At 33.0% G+C, this 18,169-nt stretch overlaps 1 protein-coding gene across 2 annotated transcripts in view; it reads right to left on the bottom strand.

Annotated features, from left to right (window-relative positions):
• The window catches only part of Pclo (piccolo presynaptic cytomatrix protein), a 427,177-nt gene that overhangs the window by 384,051 nt on the left and 24,957 nt on the right, over positions 1-18,169 (bottom strand). The gene's annotated exons all lie outside the window — the stretch shown is intronic.

Below are 18,169 nucleotides of genomic sequence, written 5' to 3'. Positions count from 1 at the left end.
CACAAATGATATACAAAATATTTTCTGAATACTAGATGCAAGAACATAATTCTGAAGCAGACTAAATTCAATACTTACTTTTTAATCTTCAAAAGCAGAAAAGGATGCATGTTCAATACTTTTTATACATTTATTTTTTTTAATTTATTTGTATGTGGTGCTGAGTATTGAACCCAGTGTCTCACATGTGCCAGGCAAGTGGTGTACCTCTGAGCTACCACCCCAGCCCCTCATGTTCAATATTTTTAATGAGATTCCTTCTTTGCATTATTTTGTAATATTCTTTTTCTCCACTTTTTAAATCTGGGGATGATTAATCAATATACATCACCAATAATATCCACAGTTAAATTAAACACCTCCTTCATTAATTTACACCTGAACCATGCTGATGCTGCAAAAAGTATTGGAGCTAGAAACGTCTGTGAGTAACTGAAGTAGCTCTATGTAACTATTCTGAAATTTAGACACCTTTTTAGTTCTCACTGGTCCCTGTTCACTTCCTCTTCCCCTCTTAGCCTCCTCACTTTGTTGTGCTTATAAACAATAATTACTTATCAAAGTACTTGTCCAACTCCCACATTAAGATAACCTTATCTATACCTAGAACTTAACCACATACCTTTACAGGCAAAACAAATACCTACATACCCCCAATTTCATTATACTTTCAATACGCCACAAGCAAACCATGTTTTAGCACTATAACGTTTTTATTTATTTATTTAACTGGAGTGTTTTTTCTAATTATCCTTGGCTTAGGCTGATTTTCAAAAAACCTGTCCAGAAGTATGATGGAGTTAGGAAAGTGATATATTTCCTGCTCTCCACTACCACTTTCTAACCATGGTTCAACACCTAACAAACTGCTCTTCTCTTTGGAAATATCTATTGGTTCATTATCTGCCAACATATGAATCCCACTTCTATTGACCTTCAGCAGCTTCCTGATAGCTTGAAGTCTAACTTCCCCAACCATCTTCTGTGACCTTGATATTAATGTAGGTGATCTTTCCAGCTATCTGGCTTCAGAACAAATAAAATGAATATGTTTCAAATATGGTTATTTTGATGATGTACAATCCACCTACTCATATGATATTCCTCTGATATTAACATAACATTGTTCACATTCTAGCTAGTTAAATGCTCAATAGCCTCTCATTTTCATAAGCTTTAAAAGATCAAAGACAAAAATTAAAAGAATGTAATTCCATCAATCTAATCCATTTATTTTTTCCTGAGAAAAGTTTATCCAGTCCTTATAAATTACTATGACAGTAACAAAACCACATTTTGCTTAGTATTATAACTATAGAAATTCTTAAATACTACTATTATTTGGTATTATTATTTTAGTGGTTTCATAACATTCTGTCAAGTTTTTGAAAGAGAAGTTTGCGAGTGAATTAAGATTTCTAAATCTAAAGCTAGACTGTCTGGGTTAAAATTTCTATTCTGAGTCTTATATTAGCTTGTGAACTTAGCCATTTCCCTATGCTCAGTTTCCCCTTCTTCAGAAACAGACAATAAGAATGCAACCTTATGTAATTTTGCACATGAAGTACTTTGAACCTAGAACTTGAGTGAATGCTTAGTAAGTATTATATAAATCGCAATATGCCATGCTTTCCTTATGTGTATACATCTATTGCTGGAAATGATGGTCTTGGTAAGGTTTTAGGTTCTTTTGCAACTCTGTTTTCACTACTAAAGAAAATTCTTCAATAAGCAGTGACCTTTCTGTTGAGTCATTTATCTGGTTAAGTTTTCAAGAATGCTCTATTAATAATAGCCAACCTATGGAACCATCATAGGTGCCCTTCAACAGATGAATGGATAAAGAAAATGTGGTATACATGTACAGTAGAAATTACTCATCCATAAAGAAGAATGGAATTATGGAATTTGCTGGTAAATAAATGGGTCTGATGACTATCATGCTAAGTGAAATAAGCCAATCCCCCAAAGCCAAAGGCTGGATGTTTCCTCTGATATGTGGATACTAACATATATATGGATGCTAACACTTCCACACATCTCTTTGTGGCTGCAAGGGAGAATGGGGAGGGGAAGAATAGAAGTGCATTGAATTAGACAAAGGGGAATAAAAGGAAGGGCAGGGAATGGAAATAAGAAAATAATAGAATGAATCACACATAACTTTCCTATGCTTATATATAAATACACGACCAGTGTACTTCCACATCATGTACAACCACAAGAATGGGATCCTAATTAGAATCAGTTATACTCCATGTATGTATGTCAAAATATACTCTACTGTCATGTATATTTAAGAAGAATAAATTTAAAAAGAATGCTATTAATTAGACCCCAAAATGTTCTTTACAGGCCTATTTAAAGTAAAATATTTGTAATAATTTATAATACAGCTATTAAGAGACCAATTTTATCACCATATTGTTGGCACTTAATCACTTGTTTTCCTTAAATATTTCTTTTTCCTTTTCTTTCGAAGGCCTTTTCCTAATTTTTCTCTTTAATCAGTCATTATGCCATTTTAGCCTATTTCCTCTTTCCTAAATTAAACTTGATCTTTCCGGCTCTTAGGTCTGTCTGCTTTTCTATGTTGTTTCCTTCCATATTATAACTTCATGACTTTGACATCATTTCTATTCTACAACACCCAAAACAAGATGATTATCCCTTAAATAGCTTTTGTGACCCAGATTTGAGTAATCTAACTTCCCTCTGAACACAAACTTTTCACTTTACTTGATCATAACTTCAATCTTCCTTGATTTTACAATGGCTAACCCAATCCCAGGATAAAAGCCATGGGATCATATTTATCTTTCCACTTCCACACATCCAGTCAGCTGCTAAAGTCTATTAAGTCCCCCTCACCCCCTTGGGGAAACTCTACAATCTAATTTCTAACATCAACTAGTTCATTTAATAAATTAATAATAAAATTACAAAGAAAAATTAAGCATTGATAATATAAACCTATTGTTACTATCCTAAATAAAGAGGGTGATACACTACTGATTTTATGAAGAGACCTTAAAGGAGAGATAATGCCATCCTGAGAACTTCAGGTGCTGCTTTCAGTCATTCTCCCTGCCATGGAATTTAAGGTAAATCAGTTCTACTTTACATTTCTATGTCAATGAATTACAGGTATACATTTATGTATGTGTGCACTGAGCTGTGATTTCAATATGTTTTTTCCTCTTCAAAGCTCATGTTGGAATTTAATCCCCATTGTTTGGTATTAAGAGAGCAGAAACTTAATCCGATTATGATGTTCAGAGGCAGGGCCTTTGGGAGGTGTTTATGATTAAATAAGGTCATCAGGATGGAGCCCCCATGATTGAATACTGATAGCTCTAAAAGAAAAAGGAGAGACCACACACATACACCTACTGCCATGTGGTCCCCTGTTTTTACACAGGATCTGTGTGCAAGGCAGTCATCACCAGATGCAGCCTCTCAAACTCAGACTAGAATTCTCAGCAAAGTAAACCTCTTTCCTTTATAATTTATCCAGACAGAATCAATTACATAAATATTACCTTCTCAATAAAATTCTCTTAAGAAATCCAACCATTTAATTGCTTGGTAAACAATTCTAATTCTACCCCTTCATCCTCACGTTTTTTTTTTTTGCTTTCTAGTATACATACCTTATTTGATTCTCTGCCCTTTGAGGGGCTGAAAACAATAAATATGATGGGATTCTGCTCCACAGGTAAGCTGACTTATGATGAAATAAAAAATAGATTATCCAATTAGGTTCAACCTAATCAAGTGAGTTCTTCAAAGGGCCCTTCCTCAGGTGAGAGATGGATGAAATCCATCTCCAAGTCTAAGATGGATTTCATGAGGAAAATTTGTTGAATATGGGTACATTTCACTGAGAGTGACAGAGTGTTTTAATTAGGAAATGTCTGCTTGTTTTATTAAGAACTGGGATAAATTATTATAACAATTCTGGATACTGGGTACCATTTAGCAAAAAGTCATGATAATAATAAAACTTCTCAATCCAAAATATGTAGAAATACAAAAGTAGGAACAATTCATTTAAATGTCAGAAAATAAAATAAATCTCAGATCACAGCCTACATAAATTTGGACTTTTAGCCATAAGTTTCAGTCAGATTTTCTCATGTCAATATATTCTTGTTGGTAATCGCTTGTCAGCAATTTTCTAAGGCTTTCCAAGTATACTCATTTTAAGCAATTCCATGATAAAATTTCTTCCAATAAAACTCTCTTCAAAATCTTACAGATATTTTGCTCCTTTCATATGTAAAGAAAGCATTCATATTAATATAACACAGCCATGGAAAAAAGCCCATCAAATAAGTAAAAATAGAAGCAGCATTTATATCGCAAGTAAAACAACATCAAGGCCTGTTTTTTCTCTCTGGTCAAGGCCCATTACTTTTAATCACATTATATAAAATAATCTGAAATAACTTTTCAAGCTTGAAGTAAAGGTCCCCACTCACCTTTTAACATCAAAATTCATTTTATTAAGCATCCCAACTCCTCTTAGAGGTGACACTTCAGGAAGAACAAAATCATTTTTAACTCAACTATTTAGCAAAAAAATGTACCCTGATACCATACACCTTCTGGACCTAAAATCTGTTGCTAACAAAACTCATGCTCATTTTGCTGTTTCTAGTGCCATGAATATGCTTTTAAAACTCAATGTATTACTTTTCAATTCTTACAACAACCCAGCCCAAAGAAGTTAAGGAATCTGTACTAGCAAGATTTGACCCAGTTATCCCACTCCTTGGCACATACCCAAAGGATTTAAAATCAGCATGCTACAATAATGCAGCCTCATAAATATTTATAGCAGCACAATTCAAATTAGCTAAGCTATGGAGCCAATCTAGGTATGCTTCAACAGATGCATGGATAAAGAAATTGTGGTATATATGCACAATGGAAGATTAGTTGGCCATAAAAAAGAATGACGTTATGACATTTACTAGTAAATGGATGGAACTGGAGACTATCATGCTAAGTGAAATAAGTCAGTACCCCCAAAATCAAAGGTGAATGATTTCATTGATATGTGGAAGCTAAACCACAATAAGAGGATGGGAGAAGAAAAGTTTAGTACACTAGACAAAGAGAATGAAGAGAAGGGAGGAGAGAGAGGAATAAGAAAGATGGTGGAAAGAATCTGACATGATTTTCCTATGTACACATATGAAAAAAATCTAAGTGAATCCCACCATTATGTACATCCACAAGAATGGGGTCCTAATTAGAATAAGAATAGGCATGTATAATTTTATCAAAATGGATTCTACTGTCATGTATAACTAAAAGAAAAAAATCAATTAAAAAAGATGACTAGGAAATTGCTGAGCTTATTTTGAAGCACAGGTAATCACCACCATAGGAACCATCTTAACCACTGTATAAATTTACAAGCCAAATGTCTTTTTACTTTGAAGCTTATTTTCATTTACTTATCCCTCAGCCTTAAGAAAAGGTACTTACTTTACCCCCATGAGCCTAATTTTGTAAATGAGATTTGAAAAGATTTCCAATATTTATGATATGTACTTTTTTCTTCACCTATTAATATGAGGCATACCAAGACAAAATCAGTTCATAAACTGGTTAAAAATATTTGTAACTAACCAAATATGAGGCTAACCAATCTTCCAGATAATACATCAGTAATAACTATCTAGAATTCTTTCATTCTACAAACATTTGGTTAGCATATATGATGCACTAGTTACCTGGAATAGGGTCTGATATTCATAAAATTTGCATTCTAGTGAGGAATAATACACTAATAAGTTAAGTATTATATTAAACAATAATAAGAGCTGTAAACAAAAGAAAAGATCAGGGTAAAAAGACTGTATTATGGAAGGCAGCAGGCAGCTATAGTATTAAATAAGGTAGTCAGAATATGCCTCATGGAGATAATAAGCAAATAATTGAAAAACACATTTTTTTTTCAAATGTAAAAAGTAGCACTGCCTCACTATTATCCTTCCATACCTTAAAAAGTAAAGATGCATATTAGTACTTAAAATTTTCCCAAGGGCTTTAAAAATCCTTGCAGCCAACATAGAACCAAATGAAGCCTCAAGCCATTTCTAAATACAATTATAATTCTATTAACATAAATCATGTGTTTCACTCAACAAGCCATTTGCCAAAAGGCTGTTTTTCCTTCATTAAACAAATGTGTATTGATCACCTACCACATACAGGCATTAAGAGTGCTGAGGAGACTAAATCTTGTGTTCCCCAGTTCACATTCTGGTGAGCTCATACAAATGAACAGAGAATCATAATGCTAAGTAAGAAGGCTTATTAGAGAACATGAAGCAGGGCACAAGGAGAAGTGAGTTTTTAGATGAATCTGAAAGAATGGAGAAGAGATAAAGACAAGGTTAGTGGACAGCATTAGAGGCCTGCACAGAGGCATGGTGGACTGAAAGCACACACTCTGCTTGTGGCCCTGAGCATAACTCCTATAGGGGGAAAAATAAAAAGATTCAGTAGAATTTAATAAATAAAGAAACTCCACAAATAATCAAAACTATTTGGAGGCTGAACTTTGAGAAACTGAGTTTCCTCAAGTAAAAAAATTGTGTTTTGCATAGCAAAGTTGATAAGCAAACAAGTCTCTTATAATGAAGATTAGATAACAGAGAGAGGTTTAGAAGAAAGAATTGACCAGAATTGAAAGCCCTTGCTTCTGATGGATAAAATGATTCTGAAGAGTTGTGGTGCTTCTCAAGAAGGCAGAGAACAGCTGAGGAACACACAGGGAAGAGGATGAACCCAACACAGGTCATGTGGAACATGAAACCTCTCTGCTACATTTATTTCAATGGAAATGTTCTCTGGACAGTATAATTTATGACTGTGGAGACAAAGGTAAGAATTCTAGAAATAAGAATGAACTATTTAATATTTAAAATACTATGCTGTCAGCTTAGGAAGGCTGGGAAGAGTAAGTAGATTATTTCATCTAATACAACCACACTCTGAAGTCATAGTTATTTCTACTTTCATTCATTCAGAAATGTTTATTAAGGGTCTCCATGTGTCCAGCACTGTTTAAGGCAAAAACAGGACAAACAAACCTCCTGCATCTGTGAGAATACTCTTCATAGGTAAAAACCTGAGGAATAATATCTCACTCAAAATCATACAACTAGCCAATACGTGGTCAGACAAGAATTTGAGTTGAGTCCTAACTCAAAGAGTCAGAGCTCTAAACCATCATGCTATTAGCTTGGAGGTTACAGGTCAGCATATTTAGTATTTTAATGAGACAATAAAAGGTCATAAGAAAGCAATTGAGTCTACAGATGAGAAACTTCTGGAATGTCAACAGTCTTTGCAAAGAGCCACTGTTCTAAGTTATGCAGAGATGATGAGAAGAGGGTCTGAGGATATTTTTCTCACATGGGTTTTTATGTACTCATGATTCACCCTAAACAATGTTATTTAATCTAATTAGGAAGATTTCTCTCATCTGCTCTGTTTCTGTTTTTAAACATACAAACATGGTTTGATTGCTCTGGGTTTGTTCATTAACTCAAGCAAATTTCCATTTCTTCCATAATGACAAAATGTTTTCAAAACATGTCTACCTCAGCATTTCCTAACAAATGTCTTCTAGAACACCAATTCTCTCAAACAACTAAGTATATTACAAATTTATTTTACTGCATAATCATTTACTATATGATCATATACATAATCACTTATGATTATGTAGTAAAATAAATTTGTAACATACTTAGTTTAAATGATATCCTATTGTAAAATTTCTCATAGCACTAATATATTAATACATGGAAGTCATATCTATAAGTGGACTAAATGTGAAGCATTTTGTAAATTTTCTTGACCAAGGAACATGATTTTAGTTTAGTATAGCATTATCGTGGTCTATGCTTTGATGAACAACACTTCTTAAAAAAATAAAACCTGTTCTAGGTTATTCAACCAGGTATAATACCAGATTATATTGGGATCTTTAGTTAGTGCATCATGTCACATGAGAACATAAACTTCAAGTGGTTTAGTGTACTGAAAAGTGAGCAAGGTTTTTATATAGAGGATTTCTTTTATAACAACTGCAAAACATGTTCATTCCTTTGTTCTGCATGGCTCAGTTGGCACCATTATGAGTTGTGTAAGTCTATTGTTAAAGGGTTTGTATACTTAGGTAATACCTACCTAATTACTTTGGCATAATTTTTTTAATGAAGCATGTTATTTTTCTAGTACTTATGTATTATAGTATGTTGATGGATCAAACTAGAACAGAATGATAAATATGTGACATATAATAGATGTTAAGAATTCCACAGAGTTTCATGAAGGCTGAGGAAATAGTGAAAAAAATTAACAAGTGCTCCTGCAAGCAGTTTACTCAATCAAAAGGTGTACTGTATATCGAATCTTCTAATTAACTTTCCTTTGAAGTGTGGTTCAGGTAGAGTAGTCCTATTTTTTTGCAGGTATAAAAGAAAACTGCTTATGATTTGAGATGATGAGAGAAGTGGCAATATTTGGTATGTTGAAAAAAATTTCCACTTATAAAGTTATAAACTAGTAAGATAAACTGAAAATGGTTAGAAAATGTATGATAGTTGTTACTCCAACATGGTTAAAAGTAATCAAAGTGAATATAAATTTAATTCCAGAATTTTAAAGGTAAACTTCTACAACCATTACTGACTTGTGACCTGTAAAAGCTGCTAAAATCTTATTCTTTTACTTTAAAAAACTGGAAAATGCTTTAAATGAGCATCTTTCTGTGGTTTCCCAGATTGGCAAATTGAAACAGCATGTCCTCTCACACAAAACTGTCCATAAACATGATTTCTCATCCCATTTTTGAAAATACAACAGAGGAGCAAATTGTCTTTAAGTACAACTTTAGGCATTCCACACAGAAATAAAAAAAATTATATTTATCCCTGTGGTTAATTCCATGTGTAAATCATTTTTTGACTTCTCCTGCTTGCTCTGTTTCCCCTTGTCCCTACAACTTATTTTTCAAAAAAATTGACAAGACAAATGTGATTCACAGTTTTATATGTGAACGCGCAACAGTATATGCCATCTCCCCAAATGACATACAAAGGTCATTTTAGGTATTTTGTGGTATTCTGGGTCTTAACTTCTTCCCAAGGAAATTTTATATTTTAGATTCAAAATACACATACATATATGTGCACACATATATGTATATGCATATATACATAGACATATATAATTTTCCAATATTAGCAAATATTAAGGCAAAATACATTATATCATTTACTTATATGGTATCAAGTATCCCCTTTTCCCCTAGGATAAAATATATCTATAGTAAATAGTATCAAACTACATGTGAATTATATTAGCAATAGTAAAGACTGACAAATTTAGACCTGAAACATTATTTTGCCATCTGATTAGGAGGCTTTGTATAATTTAAAGAAGGTGTAATCTCAGAGTCATGGTCAGAAGTCTGTTTGTATAGTGGAAATGCCATCCAATTTATTTTCAAATTATAAAACATTTTATTAGTATGTGGGATGACACAATCCACACACAATAGGGCAAGAAAGTGTTAACACACATTAACTTATGTAGCACGTATTTTCTGCTAGAGCAGGGCTTACTTACTTGGATATCAGATATTATGGTGTGGATATGAGGTATTTTCCCAAAGTTCCTATATTATGAGGAATATTCAGAGGTGAAATGATTAAACTTTGAGAGTGTAACCTAATCACTTCATCCTAGTTAGTCTGAAGGAACTAAGTGGGTGGTTAACTGTCCACAGGCGGGGCATGACTGGAGGAGGTGGGTCACTAGGGTTATACCTTGGGAGGGTTCAGCTTCCCTGTGGCCCATTCCCTTTCACTCTTTGCTTCCTGGCAATGCCATGAGCTGAGCCCCTTTTCTTTAAGGGGCTTTTCCCCCATAATGTGCTGCTTCTCCTTGGGCCCAGAGCCAGGAAGCCATCTGTCTAAGGAGAGAGACTTCTTAAACTGTGAGGCAAACTTTCCTTCAGTTCTTGTTGGGTACTTTGGTCACAGTGACAAAAAAAAAAAAAAAAAGGTAACTTAAACACAGGATTATTAGCTTCGCTAATTTTCCCATCACTTCTTTTCTTCACATAGAGTCAATAGAGGAAGGAATGTTTTTAAATGAAGATAGGAAAAAAAAAAAAAACATTTACCAAATAGGGTATTTTTATTTAGTACTGTAGCAGTCTAATGTGGTCTCAATTTAGGATGATCACATTATTTCCCTGAGTCTAATTTATTTCTTCTTTAAAGTAGGTTTGATAAGCATTCCTCCTTAATACCAGTTTCATGGAGTTGGTTCAGGAGCAATCCAAGAATAAGAGGGTTTGCCAGTTGAATGAGTGAAGTTGGTCAAAACCAATGCACTTTCGTTTTTACCTGTTTTCTATAATAGGTCTTTACACTTCATATCATTTGAAAAAGAAATTTGTAATATTATAAAGAAACCAATTATTCCCCTACACATCTTGCATCATATGCCAACAAGGCCCTGGTAGCTCATTACTCTGTCCATTTCTCAGGCTTGTCTTTACATTATGCATCTTCAAGGGCTGAGGTAATCTCTTGCATTCTACTTGCTGCAAAAGAGGAAAAGCCTACAAACTCAGTGATCCTTGCCTGTGACTCAGACCCACTATGTGCAAAGCACCAATTTAGACCCAGACTGTAACACCTGCATGGGACTGTGGGGCAAAGAGAATTGATACAAACATGCTGATTTTTATGCTATTTGCTATATGTTGATAATAAAGTTATTTTTATCTAATCCAGGAATTTTCAGCATACTATTAAAATCTATGAAACCCTAACGGGATAATTTATTAGATGTAAGTTGGGCAAAGTTAAATCCTAGGCCGGATTAATCCTATCACTAGATGCTTTTGCCACGATTTGCATGGGTATGGAATATATTGAAATATTAAAACTAGTCTAATAAAAACAGTAAGGTACGAATACCATAAACTAGACAATAATAGTATACACTAAAGAATTTAGAAAAGTGAACAGTTTTAATGTAAATGTATTGCATGGTAAAGGTAGCACTACAGATCAGAAAAAGAAAAGGATAAATTATTTAGTAAATGACATGGGCCAAGCATCTGTGCATTTTGAATATATGAAATTATACCTTCACCTAATACTCCACCAAAAAAAAGATGCACAGATAAATAAGACAGAGATTCAATGTGAAAAATAAAATTACAAATACTTAAGAGAAAATACCAAAAGCTTTTTCTTATAAAGAAATGTGAAGAAGGCCATTAGAAAAGTAGGTAATCATGGAAAATATTAAAAGATTTGCTTCCATTAGGAAAAAAAAAACCCACATGCATGGATGAAAATTTTATAAAGAAATAACAAGTGATATATAAGAAAACTCATTTCAAGATAGTTTTTGATAAAGGGTTAAATTATCTAAAATATGATAAATAAATACATAGACTTCCTCCAACAAAAAATAGCTATGGTAAAATTGGCAACATAAAAGAGGAGAAATAAAAATGATTGATAAGCTCATGATATGAATAAAACTTCAGCAATGTTTACTTTCAAAATAGGCAGGAAAATGTAAATTAATGCAATAATACAACAATTACTGACTCATGAAATTGGTAAATGTGATGTACTAACAAATATAAGAAAGAACAGACATTGTTGGTAGTACTGTAATTATTATCAGTTTTTAACAAAATAATAGAAATTTTTGATAAAATTTTAAAACCCCATTTGCCTTAGCCTTATATATTCATTTCAAGGGATTTATCTTAAATATAAAAGCATAATGTAAAATATATGAATAAACATTTGACTTTAGCTTTGTTTATATAGTAACAGAAACTAGAAATACCCTCAATTTCTTAGTTTCCAAGAAGACAATGTATGTTCAGACCGTGTGAAATTGTAGCAACTTACCTCACATAGAGTAGAGCAGAATGAGGTAAGTCAGCAAAGATTCATGTGAGAATGCCCAAAGTATACCACTTAGTGACAAAAAGAAGTCAATAGCAACATACTTTTGAAGATTCACTTCAAAATAGATAATTTTAAAAACTACCCCCAAAAAAACTTTTAAAAAATCTTAGATACTTTCATGTTACTGTGTTTGAATAACCATTATAAAAATAAAGCAAAAAACAATAAAAGACATGTCTGAACAGACCACTAAAAGAAGTGTCTAGAGGAAAAGCAGCCATTCTTTTACCTTTATACATTTCATTCATTATTTTACTAATTATAAGGAAGAGTTTTACTTCTGTAATTCAAAATGTGGAATACAGTTTTAAGTGTAAAATGGATAGCCATCAAAAAAATGAATAAAATACTGAATGAATGATATAGTCAATTTCAAATATTCTGTATTTCTGAGACTTCTGGTAGAAATTGATCCAAAATTTAAACTTTTCACTGAATGCCACAGGGAATTTATAAGTAGACTCAAGATTTCTAAGAAAACAAGAGAGATCATTTGGAGGCTGAGGGGACATTGGAGAATATAGGCTGTCCTGAACTAAAGGTTGAATGGCTACAGTAGATAGAAACTAGCAAGAACTAAGATTTCATTTGCAGTGTTCACTAGGGGAGTACTGAGATCTGTCTTCTCAGGGAAACAAGCAAAAGTAACCAGTTATCTTATGTAACATAAAAGAGCCCTGAAAAAGAAAATTGGATTGCAACAAATACAAGAATATTCATATTTTATTGTATAAAGAAATAAACATTCTACATAGAAGCAAATATACTACATGCATGTGCAACTACAAAGTGAAATGATAAGAAGACAGGATGGTAATGATAGCAATATTCAAGGAATGAAAACCTTATACAACAGTAATTGGACTTGAATGAATTCAGAAGCCAGAGGAAACCTTTTAGCCTTTCCACATTTTAAAATACTAATTGCTACCCCAAAAGATCCATAGGACAAGGATAAACCAGATTAAGAAAATTTTAAAAAATGATTTACACAAAAGAGCAAGTGGGAACCTGTAACAACGAAAACTGAGATCACTAAAAAAAAAAAACAATTAAAAAACCCAATATGTAAATTTATGGCTATTTCAATATACAATTAATGAAAAATTATTAATAAGACATTTTTACATTTTTCCTGATAAGGCTTTGAAATCCATTCTGCAGTTTACAATTAAAACATATCCTGCTGAATGCCTAGGTGCACACCAATAATGCAGTTACTCTAGAGGCTGAAGCAGGAAGGGTTTCAACTTCAAGGCCAAGGCCAGCCTAGGTACTTTGTGGGAATCTCTCAAAACAAAAATTTTTTAAAGACCTGGGGATGTAACTTAGTTGTAGAGTAATTGCCTAGCATGCATGAAGCCCTGGATTCAATCTGTGTACAAAAAAAAAAAAAAAAAATCCTAACTTGAGTCACTTATAGTACTCATAAGAACATGTGGCCAGGTACTTTTATATCAGATTATGCATCTCTAGCAAAACAGGAGCACACATGCAAAATGCGTTGTGATAAAAATTCATACAACCACTATGGAGAACTAACATAGTATATGCAATCCCAGGAATATTCTGTATCTAGGAATATCACCAATGGAATATCAAAACATTGGTAGGAGCAAAGATTCAACTTCTACCACCACCAATGGAACACTGAGACATTCACCATTTTTATGGTCATCATTTGTAAGTATTAGCATAAAAATATTTTTTACAACTTGAACAAGTATGCTTTATACTCTCACATCACTACATATGAAGACAGGGACATCATTTCTTCATTGAGCCATATGCTGTTATCTGTCAGCACTGACCACCTGGTGAACTTATCTGGGAAGAAGATTGTACAATGATGCTGGCTTTTACATTTCTAAACCTTTCAATAAGCCTTTTATAAATTCAACTGTGCAATACAGCCACTGTTATTCTAGTGGTCCCAAATGTTAGCTGAATTTGATGCACATATTTACAAATTTGTTAGTACTAAAATCCTACCAGTTACCAAATGACACAACTTATAGTTAAGACAGCATAGAACAAATAGTATTTGTCATCTAGTTCCTTAGGTTATTTAAATATAGTGTAGTAAAAAGAGCACTGACAGCCTCTGAGTTAAACCTTTGTGGCTTGAAAAGTGCACCTAGCTCTGATTTTCATTCTACTAATCTCCAAATCTGCAAACCCATCTCAGAGAGTGGTTGAGAGAAAAAACTTTGCACAAGGCCTCTCACAATGTCAAACGTGGCCCCATTAGAATAAAAAGAAAAGGAGCATGGCTGATAGCACTTTACCTTTTTAAACATTGTCTGCTCAATGTTTTGTCTGGATCAAGATTAGAGACATCTATTTACATTTAATGTCTAAAATAAAAATTTTCCAGGAAGCAAAGAAATACAAATCAAACAAAAGCATTTTTAGACTTCCAAATTAGCAAATGTTATTTTAAATGATATTTTTCACATTTGGAGAGGCAGTAGTGAGAAAGAAATCGCATGCATGAATGGTGGCAATGCCAACCGCTATCACAGCTCTGAAGAGAATTTGATACAGCAGGGTCCTTATCCTGATTTAGTAACCTTAATATGAGTACACTTTCCTTGGGAAACTGTTCAAAATACAAATATTTATGTTCAAAACAGTTTAACTTGTTCATAATAATAAAACAATGACAACAAACTAAATTCCTAATAAGGAGAAAATGTTTATAATGAAACACAAATCCATAGAATAATCATTTAAAATAACTTTAAGTTGTTTAATCACATGAGGAAATGTTATATGTTGATTAAGATACATAAATACCATATAGAGTATAATATGTAAAAATGCCTAGAAAAATAAGAATTATTAGGAAATTTTCTTTTTTGTTCAAATTTTATTAAACAAAAATAATCTCAATTTTAAATCAATTGTTTGAATATTTTAACAAAATATCACTTTTAACATCAAAATTCTCCTAAATCTTAATGACTAATTTTTATTTTTCAACAGACTACAGGATAAATTTTTTTATATCAGTCAAAAAGTGCCTTCAAGTGTCCCTCTTTGTCATGATGCAGAAATTTTCATCTAGGATGTAGATTTCCACTATGGAATTCTTCTGAAACAATTAGTAGAACTGTCTTCTCCTAATTCACTTTTGATCATTCTTTTAGCCTTTCATTTTTAATGTGTGTGTGTGTGTGCACGCGCTTGCGCACCCCTGTGCCTGTGTTCTTAAATACTTTTCAGTATTAATACATACTTTTGAAAGTAATAAGTAAAGTTCATTAAAAGAAAGATAATATGTTTTTTTGCCAAGTTAAGAAACACAGCACATCCCCACTAAGCCACGTACTGAGTATTTGATAGAAAATGCAGATGTTGCTGTTGCCAGAGAGCAAAGATCTGAAGGGACTCAGTCACACCACTGGGTCTTAATCAGCCCAAAAGACTCATTTGTTGCCTAGTGACAAATATATGCCAGCTATTTCTACATCGTTTAGGCCAGGCACAATTATCTTGCTAAGAAGCAAAATTATGATTCTAGGACTTCCTGAAACATGAGAAACATATTTCATTTTATTTTCATAATCAAAAGTTACTTTAAAAAGAGGATGTCAAAAACAATAAAATAAATACCCCAAGTTAGCCTCCTTTAAGCATTTTAATTGTTTAATGAATGATTAAAATTCACTAGGTAAATTAATTGCCATCTTGGACTGTTTTTCTCACTATGCTTTCAGATTTTGTAAGACTAGCCCTTTCAAAAAGCCCTACTGTGACTTGTAAAACTCCTTCCAAGACAAAACATTCCCTGAGTTGGCAGAAATTGAAGCCTAAAAGAATTGTCTCATGCTATCAAAGGTTAACAGATTTATAGCACCATTTATATAAACTGAGCATCAAGCAGTATAACTTTGGCTAAAGTCTGGCCTGCAGGCAGCTCTTGGCACTTAGCAGCAAGGGGAGATGTTGGCACCAGGACTAGAAAACATCCTTAGAGACAGGTGAGTTGGATTAATGGGTGAGGGAAGAGGGACATTATCTACAGCTCCCCAAATCACAGCAAAGGATAAGGAGTCTTTTCACCACCAGAGGAAGAGACAACAAAAAGGGATGAGGTGCAAGATGCCACAAGCAAGGAATGACTTCTTGCCTCATGACTAGTCTAAGAGAAGTAGAGGCTAGGATAGAATCAAACATAGCAGAAAATAAACAGAAATCACCAAATCCTTTCTTGAGAAATAAGATTTCTACTTCAGTCATAAAAGTCTGAGTAGTTTCAGGCTGTTCTCTCTGAAACTAACATGAAAGTACAGTAATCAGCCCTGCAGAAAATAATGGATCTCATTAAAAATATCACAATTAGAAAGTATAAAACAAAATATGAATCAAGAAGAAAGTGCTTCCCTAACTCCTAAATGAGATAAATAAAAGGTATTTCAGCATGAACACTGGAATCATAGCACAAATTAAGCCTATAAATGATGTTTAGAATTGGTTTATATATCACATGCATATGTGTATATGTACACATATGTATATATTTATATGTAAATGTACACATATGAACACACACATGCACATTGTGCCACTCTTTTTTAAAAATATTTTTAGTTGTAGATGAACACAATATCTTTATTATTATTTATTTTATTTTATTAATGTGGTGTTGAAGATCAAACCCAGTGCCTCACACATTGGAGGCAAGCACTGAGCTATAGCCCCAGCCCCCACATTGTGCCATTCTTTTCAATTAACCTCTCTGCTGTTCTTCCAAAGTCCTTTAGGGTGATGATAATATAAAGGCAACCAATCTTGATTTACTCCCATGATGCCAGATCAGCCAATGGACTCTACTAGAAGCTAGAGCTCAGGCCTTGAGCTAACTAAAAACTTCATGTAGATTATTAGAACATTCAAGGTGAGCAAGGAACACTCTTTTGTTACATAAGATATCCTTCCCTCCTGAAATATAATCTTCCAAACTCAAAGAATTGACAGCAGAGCAGAATTTGAACAGTGAGATAGATACAGATACAGATATAGATATAGATATAGATATAGATATAGATATATATATATATATATATATATCCCACTGACCATATATAAAATAGGACCTCACCTAAATGGTCTAAACACTTGAGACAATTTTTATTTTGAAATTATTCAAACTTGATTTTCCACACATCCTCATTAATTTCTGTATCATTCAAAAAATCTCATACCCAAATTACCACCTCCAGTGTATAATTTACCAACACACAGAAAATCAAAGATTTCCCTAGAAGACTCATTGATTCTCTAGCTAGAGGGCTCTCATTTCATTCTTCCAAACATTGACAGAATTCTAAGCATCACGATGATCCCAACATGCCCTTGTGCATGTGCATATGCATATGCATGCACAGGCATGATGTGTAAATTATAAGTTATAGACCTCCCCTTACATGGCACACGTTTTTTAAAAGTGTTCAAATATTTAAAAATATGTATATAGTTTTTTTTTCAGTGGTACAGTTTGATTTAGAACTATTTTACTTAACTGCATTGTATAGATAGCATAAAGTTCCTCATTAAAGGGTACACTTTTTTAAGCGTTTAGAATAAATGCAGTTGTATTGGGGAAAAAATGAAAAATGAAATTTTCCTCATCATGAACATACAACCAAAAGCTATTCTTCTAAAATATAAAAGAAATTTAATGTTGATTTTTGTTTTGTTTTCATATTGAATCCCAAATGCTGTATGTAATAATTATAGTTGTTACCACTCATAACATCATAACATGCTAACAGAAACTAAAATTTATCTACTTTTAAAATGGATCTTAGTTAACATTATTCATCATAGCTGAAGAGAAAAATCTGTTTTAGCCTGCAGTGAAAATGCTTTCATATGGTGTTAACTAGGTCAAACCATACTAATGTGTTTTTAAAATAACAAAATAAAAATTTTCTATGGTTTGTTCCAAAAATAATTATTTAATGCACACCCCCCCCCAAAAAAAAAAAGACAACTTAAAGCTTTTTTTTTTTTTCCTATAAGATGCTAGTCTATTTGGTCTTACCATTCCAATGAGTTACAAGATCAAATACAGTGGAGTAAAATGGTCCTTCCGTATTTTTGACTTGACAAAAGCAATG

The sequence above is a fragment of the Marmota monax genome, unplaced genomic scaffold (genome assembly GCF_021218885.2).
Source record: "Marmota monax isolate L192 unplaced genomic scaffold, Marmota_monax_Labrador192_F-V1.1 WCK01_AAM20220418_F8-fsc00065, whole genome shotgun sequence".
NCBI lineage: Eukaryota > Metazoa > Chordata > Mammalia > Rodentia > Sciuridae > Marmota > Marmota monax.
The sequence above is the reverse complement of the archived record's forward strand: the minus strand, read 5'-3'. Positions and strand labels throughout refer to the sequence as shown.